Source organism: Periophthalmus magnuspinnatus, chromosome 16, assembly GCF_009829125.3.
Source record: "Periophthalmus magnuspinnatus isolate fPerMag1 chromosome 16, fPerMag1.2.pri, whole genome shotgun sequence".
NCBI classification, from domain to species: domain Eukaryota; kingdom Metazoa; phylum Chordata; class Actinopteri; order Gobiiformes; family Gobiidae; genus Periophthalmus; species Periophthalmus magnuspinnatus.
In genome coordinates this window covers 3,921,720-3,928,398 of record NC_047141.1, presented here as the reverse complement: position 1 = coordinate 3,928,398, position 6,679 = coordinate 3,921,720, and the positions used below count along the sequence as shown (strand labels likewise).

Sequence of the window (6,679 nt, the reverse complement as noted above, 5' to 3'; positions counted from 1 at the left end):
AAACCTTATACAAAATAGAAGTGAAACTGGACTAAACCTGGAAATAACCCAGTGTTGTAACGGTGGGTGTAGTGGACCAAAGACGTGCAGGACTCGGGACAGGTTTACAGCGTTTTATTTACAGGTAGTGAAAGTTCAGTCTTAACAGTTCATGTAACACACATACAGGGAGCGGGAGGCGAACCAGACGGGAGTGGTGTCGAGCAGGGACGGGAAACCAGGACCGAGGCGAGGACAGGATCAGGATGAGACCAGAGCAAGCCAAGCAGAGATGTCCAGAGCGGGCACGAAGACAGCCAGGGCCGGAGCACGACGGGATCAGGAACAGGACCAGGGAAGACCCAGCAGGGATAGTCCAGAGAGCGGGAGACAGGGCCAGAGACGGGAAGCAAGCCGGAGGCGGAGACGAGACAGGAGGAAAGGCAGTGAGGAGGACTGTACCGGAGCTGGAGCGCGGAGGCAGGAGCAGGGACGAGCGAGAGCAGGAATCTGGAAGGTAGCAGAAATCCGGTAAGTAACGGGCGGACAGGCAACACAAATACACAGCTAGACTGAGGCACATACGTTGACACGCGGACGGTCTGGCACCGAGTGTCTCCTCCCCGGTCCTCTTATCCACGGCAGGTGGTGATGATTACTCTGATGGGACACAGGTGCGTGCGGGAGGAGCCGAGAGTTCTGCCCAGCTCCAGGTTCAGGCAGGTGAGGGAGGGGGGAGAGCACACAGGGAGGCAGAACAGGAGCAGAGACACATGCCTCATGACACCCAGGACCAGAAAGGACCAAAGCACGTGTATATCAGACTAAACTAGGCTCAAACTAGGACCAAACCAGGACAAGTATGAAAGTGCTCAATATCCTTAAAGCTTTCATCTGTAAGTTACAAGCCCCGGGGTATAAACATGGATGCTCATTGAAGTTAATGGACTGTGCTCCGTGGTGCAGGGCGTGAGTTTAGCCTTTAGTGGCTAAACTCCCCCCATGAGACTTTGAGCGATGAGAGCTAGCGGAGTGAAGGAGGCAACGGAATATTAAATAAATTACAAATAATAAATGATCATATTTATGCTTCTAGAGGCTTCCGAACCGTGTTCTAAACCTGTGGCTCATTTGCAGCAGTTGGGCTTGTTCACATCGCACAGATTTTGAGCTGACAAAAAGTTTAAAATTAACACAAAAATTTGACCTTTGTGAAAGCTGTTTGAGAAGGGAGATAAAGAAGCCGTTTTTGTTAGGAAAGACGATCCTTCCTTGACCAGGAAGGGCTCAGACATCATCTCACCCCATCTATAACTCCATCAGACCCAAATCTACGCAAAGAGAACAAAGAGTTTATTTACAATGAAAAGTGAAATTTACAGTGAATACTTTTTACTTTTACATTTGAGAACAGTATCTGTTCTTTCTACTCCACTACATTTTTTAACAGGACTAAAAAGTAAACGTACTTTTCATATGATTTGAGGGGATATTTTTACCATGTTTGTGGTGACAGGCTGATTAAAGTTTTTGAGCTCAAACTTCGGCTTTGAGCAAACAAAAATAAATATGCAAAATTCATAAGAAAAATTAAGAAGTTGTTTTGATTAACATCAGTCTTTTTTATATATAAATATCACTACATTTAACACTTTAGCAAATTAACAACACTTGTGTGAAATACTAAATTACTTTTTACTCTTAAAGTGCATTTTTCAATGGATAAATACTTTTATTTAAGTAGATTTTTTCATGTGATAGGTACTTTTACTTGAGTAACGTTAACCTCTATATCTGTAGTTTTACATACACAACAAAATGTATTACTTCATCCACCACTGCTGACTCTGGGCTCTGACAGAGCAGTCAAAGATCCAGACATCCATATTTCTAGCTTTATCAGTAACAACAGCAACTGACTGACCTGCCGTTCCAAGTTTCCATTCCAAAAGTGTTTGCTGAACAAAACGTTTCATGTCCCACTCACTGTTAATAAAATGAGATTTGATGGTTCTTTAGCTTTGGGCAGCCCGCGATGTCCAGGGCCACATGGATGATTTCGAGGCTGCTCTTCACCATTCTAAGCAAAACTAAAGTAATGACCTTTAAAACCTTAAAACAAACCCATAATTACAAATAAATATTGAAGGTGTACAAATTGAAAATGTATTTGAGAATAAATTCCTAGCAGTAATTATGGACAGCAAATGATCATGGAAAGCCCACATCTGACATATAAAAGCTAAAACAGCCAAGAGTATCTCAATTATAAATAAAGCAAAACAATATCTTGATCACAATACTCTCCACACATTATACTGCTCACTGGTTCTCCCTTATTTCACTGTGTGTTGTGTTGAAATACGGGGAAACAAATACCATTGCTCATCTAAGCCATTATTCATATTGCAAAAATGAGCAGTGCCAGGCCAGAGAGACATAGTCCCTCCAGCGTGTCCTGGGTCTTCCCCGGGGCCTCCTCCCGGTGGGACATGCCCAGAACACCTCCCTAGGGAGGCGTCCAGGAGTCATCCTGAGCAGATGCCCGAGCCACCTCAACTGGTTCCTCTTGACGTGTAGGAGCAACAGCTCTACTCCAAGCTCCTCCCGTGTGACTGAGCTCCTCACCCTATCCCTAAGGGTGCGCCCGGCCACCCTACGGAGGAAACCCATTTCAGCCGCTTGTATCTGTGACCTTGTCCTTTCGGTCATTAGCCAGAGCTCATGACCATAGGTGAGGGCAGGAACGTAGATTGACTGGTAAATCGAGAGCTTTGCCTTTGGGCTCAGCTCCTTCTTCACCACAACGGACCGATACAGCGACCGCATCACTGCAGACGCTGCACCGATCCGCCTGTCAATCTCACGCTCCATCCTTCCCTCACTCACTTACTCAGGATCTTTTCAGCCAAATCATTCAAATGTCCCGAACTTGTAAAATGTTATTCTGTAATTATATTATTCAAAGCCTTCAATAAGTTTTTACCGTGTCATGCGCAAAAGTGATTTGCTCTTAAAGAGAGAACTTATTATCTGAGAGGTTATGGAAATTTTGTACTACCTCATGTTCAAACCACTCGTAAAAGTTTTTTGTGTGACAGTATGTGGGGTGAAACCGGAATGCTCTGGATTTACAACAAAAGCAATGCCAAGGAAGTCATAAATGTAAGTTTTTATATACAGAGATAGACTATTGACTATTAACTGCATTTTCTCTGCATCAGTGTTGTACTTTATGCTTGTTGATTTCTTACTATGTTCTTACCATTGCTGTAGTAAAAGTCAAAGTAAACTCCGTCAGCTAGACAAAATGTTCCTGGAGTGAAGACATTTTGCTTCTCATCCAAGCCTCTTCTTCAGTTCCAGTGGAACTGGCTGCCAAGTGGAAATCCACTTGGCAGTCAGAGGTTGTCGCAAACAAAGCAAGTGGAGCACATCTGTTAAGCAGCTTTCTGAAAATGCTCATGACCTCAGCCTGACCTCAGACCTCAGCAGCTTCCTGCCAAGTATATGTGTGTCCTTTTATATAGTGTGTGTGTGAATGTGATCGTCTGGTTTTATATGTATTTATGTTTGTTTTGTTCAAAGCAGGCCTCTGTGCTGACTTAGGTAAGAGAACACTTTGGTTAAATTTTGTGAAGCACAAAACAGTTATTGGTTAGTAGTTAGTGCTGTTAGTTTGTGATTATTTCAGAGGAATATTATGGAACATCCATACTTATAGTCAAGTCAACAGTCAAAAGCTTAATTTCAGTGGCTTAACAGGGTGAGTGGCCCATTGGCATATCCCAAAGGAAAGGAAATCAGGAGTGGGGGAGGGCCATTGTTGTTGGGTTTGTATGAGCAGCATATTATTAGAGCAGAATGATGGTACAGATGACATTTTGGAGCTAAAAAGAATGAACAAAGGCCAATCAAGTTATTGAAATATGGGAATTTTAGCTTTTGTGAGCTGAATTAAAAATGGTATATGGTCACAGCTAAGGCTGTTTGACATGTTTAAAGATCTTCAGTTAAGCATTTCAATTTTCAAAGCGCATTGTCCTTTGAGGATTTACATGTCTTTGTAGATGAACATTTCCTTTTAAAATGAGCTTAAATTAAATTAAGTCCGTATTGCAAAGACTCATCAGGCTAAACCTGTTTGAATCCAGCAGTGGTGATCCAGGACAGAAGCCAATGTCCATCCATGTGCCTCTATAAAAGCTCCATGTATCAGGAAAGAAAAATGTATGTTATGAAATAAGGTTTATTTTTTTTGTAAGAGCAGATATGGACAGTGCCCAGGCCTGCAGGTGTTTTTCACAAATGACAAATATACATTTTATTGTACGAAAACATAATGTATTCACAGTTCAGCATTTAAATCAAAGACACTTGAGTTTGACCAGTGAAGGAGGAAGTGACTTTGGACCTGTTGGTGTAATATGGCAAAATTATAGACTGTATAAGAAAGTGGACTAAGGCAAGGCAAGGCAAGTTTATTTGTATAGCACAATTCGTACACAAGGTAATTCAAAGTGCTTTACAGAATAAGAAAGACATTAAAATCACACAAATCAAAACATAAATAATCACAAATAATCATCATAAAATTAACATTAAAAGAGAAGAGTGCAGAATAAAAATCTTTCAGTCGTATGCACAGATAAACAGAACCGTTTTGAGCCTGGATTTAAACATTGTCAAAGTCGAGGCCTGTCTCACATCTTCAGGAAGACTGTTCCAAGTTTTAGCTGCATAAAACGTAAACGCTGATTCCCCATGTTTAGTCCTGACTCTGGGCACCAGCAGGAGGCCGATCCCTGAAGTCCTCAAATTGCGAGATGGTTCATATGGCACTAACATGTCGGAGATATACTTTGGACCTAGGTCATGGAGAGACTTATACACAAGCAGAGCTGCTTTAAAGTATATTCTTCTGAGCACAGGACTTACGTGCTCATACTTCCTGGTTCTAGTCAGGACCGAGCAGCAGCGTTCTGGATGTACTGCAGCTGTGTTAAGGCTCGTTTGGAGAGGCCAGTGAGCAGGCCGTTACAGTAGTCTAACCTACTGGAGACAAATGCATGGATAAGTCTCTCCAAGTCTGGCTTTGACAGTATACCCTTGATTTTTGCAATGTTTTTTAGGTGGTAAAAAGCTGCAGATGTTATTGATTTGATGTGGCTGTTAAAGTTCAAGTCTGAGTCCATTATTACCCCTAGATTTCTAGCCTGATTTGAAGGTTTTAGAGAGAGAGACTGGAGGTGACTGCTGACACTTTCTCTATGTTTCTGTGGGCCAAAGATGATGACTTCAGTCTTGTCTGAGTTTAGCAGAAGAAAGTTGTTTTGCATCCACACACTGATCTGTTGGATGCAGTGGCAGAGTGAATCCACTGGTCCATATTCACCTGCTGCTAATGAGACATAGATCTGAGTGTCATCTGCATAGTTGTGGTAAGACACATTATTGCTGCGTATTAACTGGCCTAACGGCAGCATGTAGAGATTGAACAGCAGGGGTCCCAGGACCAGGACTAAGTGTGTATGACATAGCGTTCTGCTCCAGTCAAGTGAAGCTCACCGAGGCTAGCAGTTATAGCGCCGAGTTCCACATTTGGAATTCTGACCATGAGTATCATAACAACCAAAGAGCCAATACAGAGCCAGTTGAAGGTAACACCCTTTGCACCCACTGCTGGTTTAGCACGGAGTGGGTGCTTAGCAACGCTGTCAATCAAGCCTCTTGCTAACGCTAGCAGGACCGACTACGGGGTAAGAAGCCGCCTGATTTCTCTGGTATTAATTTTCATATCTTGAATGTTGAAATAAAATAACCAGGATCATGCAGAGCGGGTTAATACGAACATTTCAAGATCAAACTGTTTTTCAGTATAAAGTGAATTGGAGCTGGAGTCGATGGAGCCGGAAACACGCCCATGATCACTTCCTGTTTGAAACGTGGTGGCTAGAAGGTTAGCTATCTCCATTTATATATACAGTTTATTGGCAAAATATGAAAAAGCTGGTGACATATTCTGCAAACTGGACTTTTCAGAGCTGTTAACCCTGTTATAATAGTTTCCATTCTCATTGATCCTCTGAAGTTGGATTTATTTTTCACAAATATTGTAATGGTTTGATATTGAAAAAGTAGCTGATATTTGACACCAATATTTTTTCTTGCCCCAGTCTGTGTGCGCCATGTGCCAGTCCCATCTTGTCCTCAGTGCGTCAGATGAGTCTTTTTGAGCAGACTAAATGAAAATATGACTTTATATCCAAGATAAATACATTTTAATAGCATTTTTACAAAAGCAATAGGTTCATTTGTAAACGCAATTAAAACTTAACACACATTTGGTCTATAATTGATCTTAAAAGCACAATATCCGTACCAGCAGAGATTGTTATCAGCCACAGCAGATATGATAAATTATATGATAAATGTCGCATATCGGACAAAAATTCCATATGGGACCATCCCTACTACAGGGTTAGCAGTTTTTGTGCAGAATAAGACATTACAGCAGTAGTGGGCCATGAGGGCCAGCAAGGCCTTTTCTGCTGGCCTAAACATGCTAAGAAAAGTGAATTTATTTTATTTTCACAAATATGTAAAGAAAAATATTCTCTATTCTTTGTTTTCTTTATGTCATATTATATTCACTTAGTTGAGTGGATTCCAATATTGTTTACTGTGGTAGAAATTTTAT

The 6,679-nt window shown here is 41.7% G+C and overlaps 1 protein-coding gene across 1 annotated transcript in view; it reads right to left on the bottom strand.

Annotated features, from left to right (window-relative positions):
* Window positions 1-6,679, bottom strand: part of tspan13a (tetraspanin 13a) — a 260,320-nt gene that overhangs the window by 191,366 nt on the left and 62,275 nt on the right. The gene's annotated exons all lie outside the window — the stretch shown is intronic.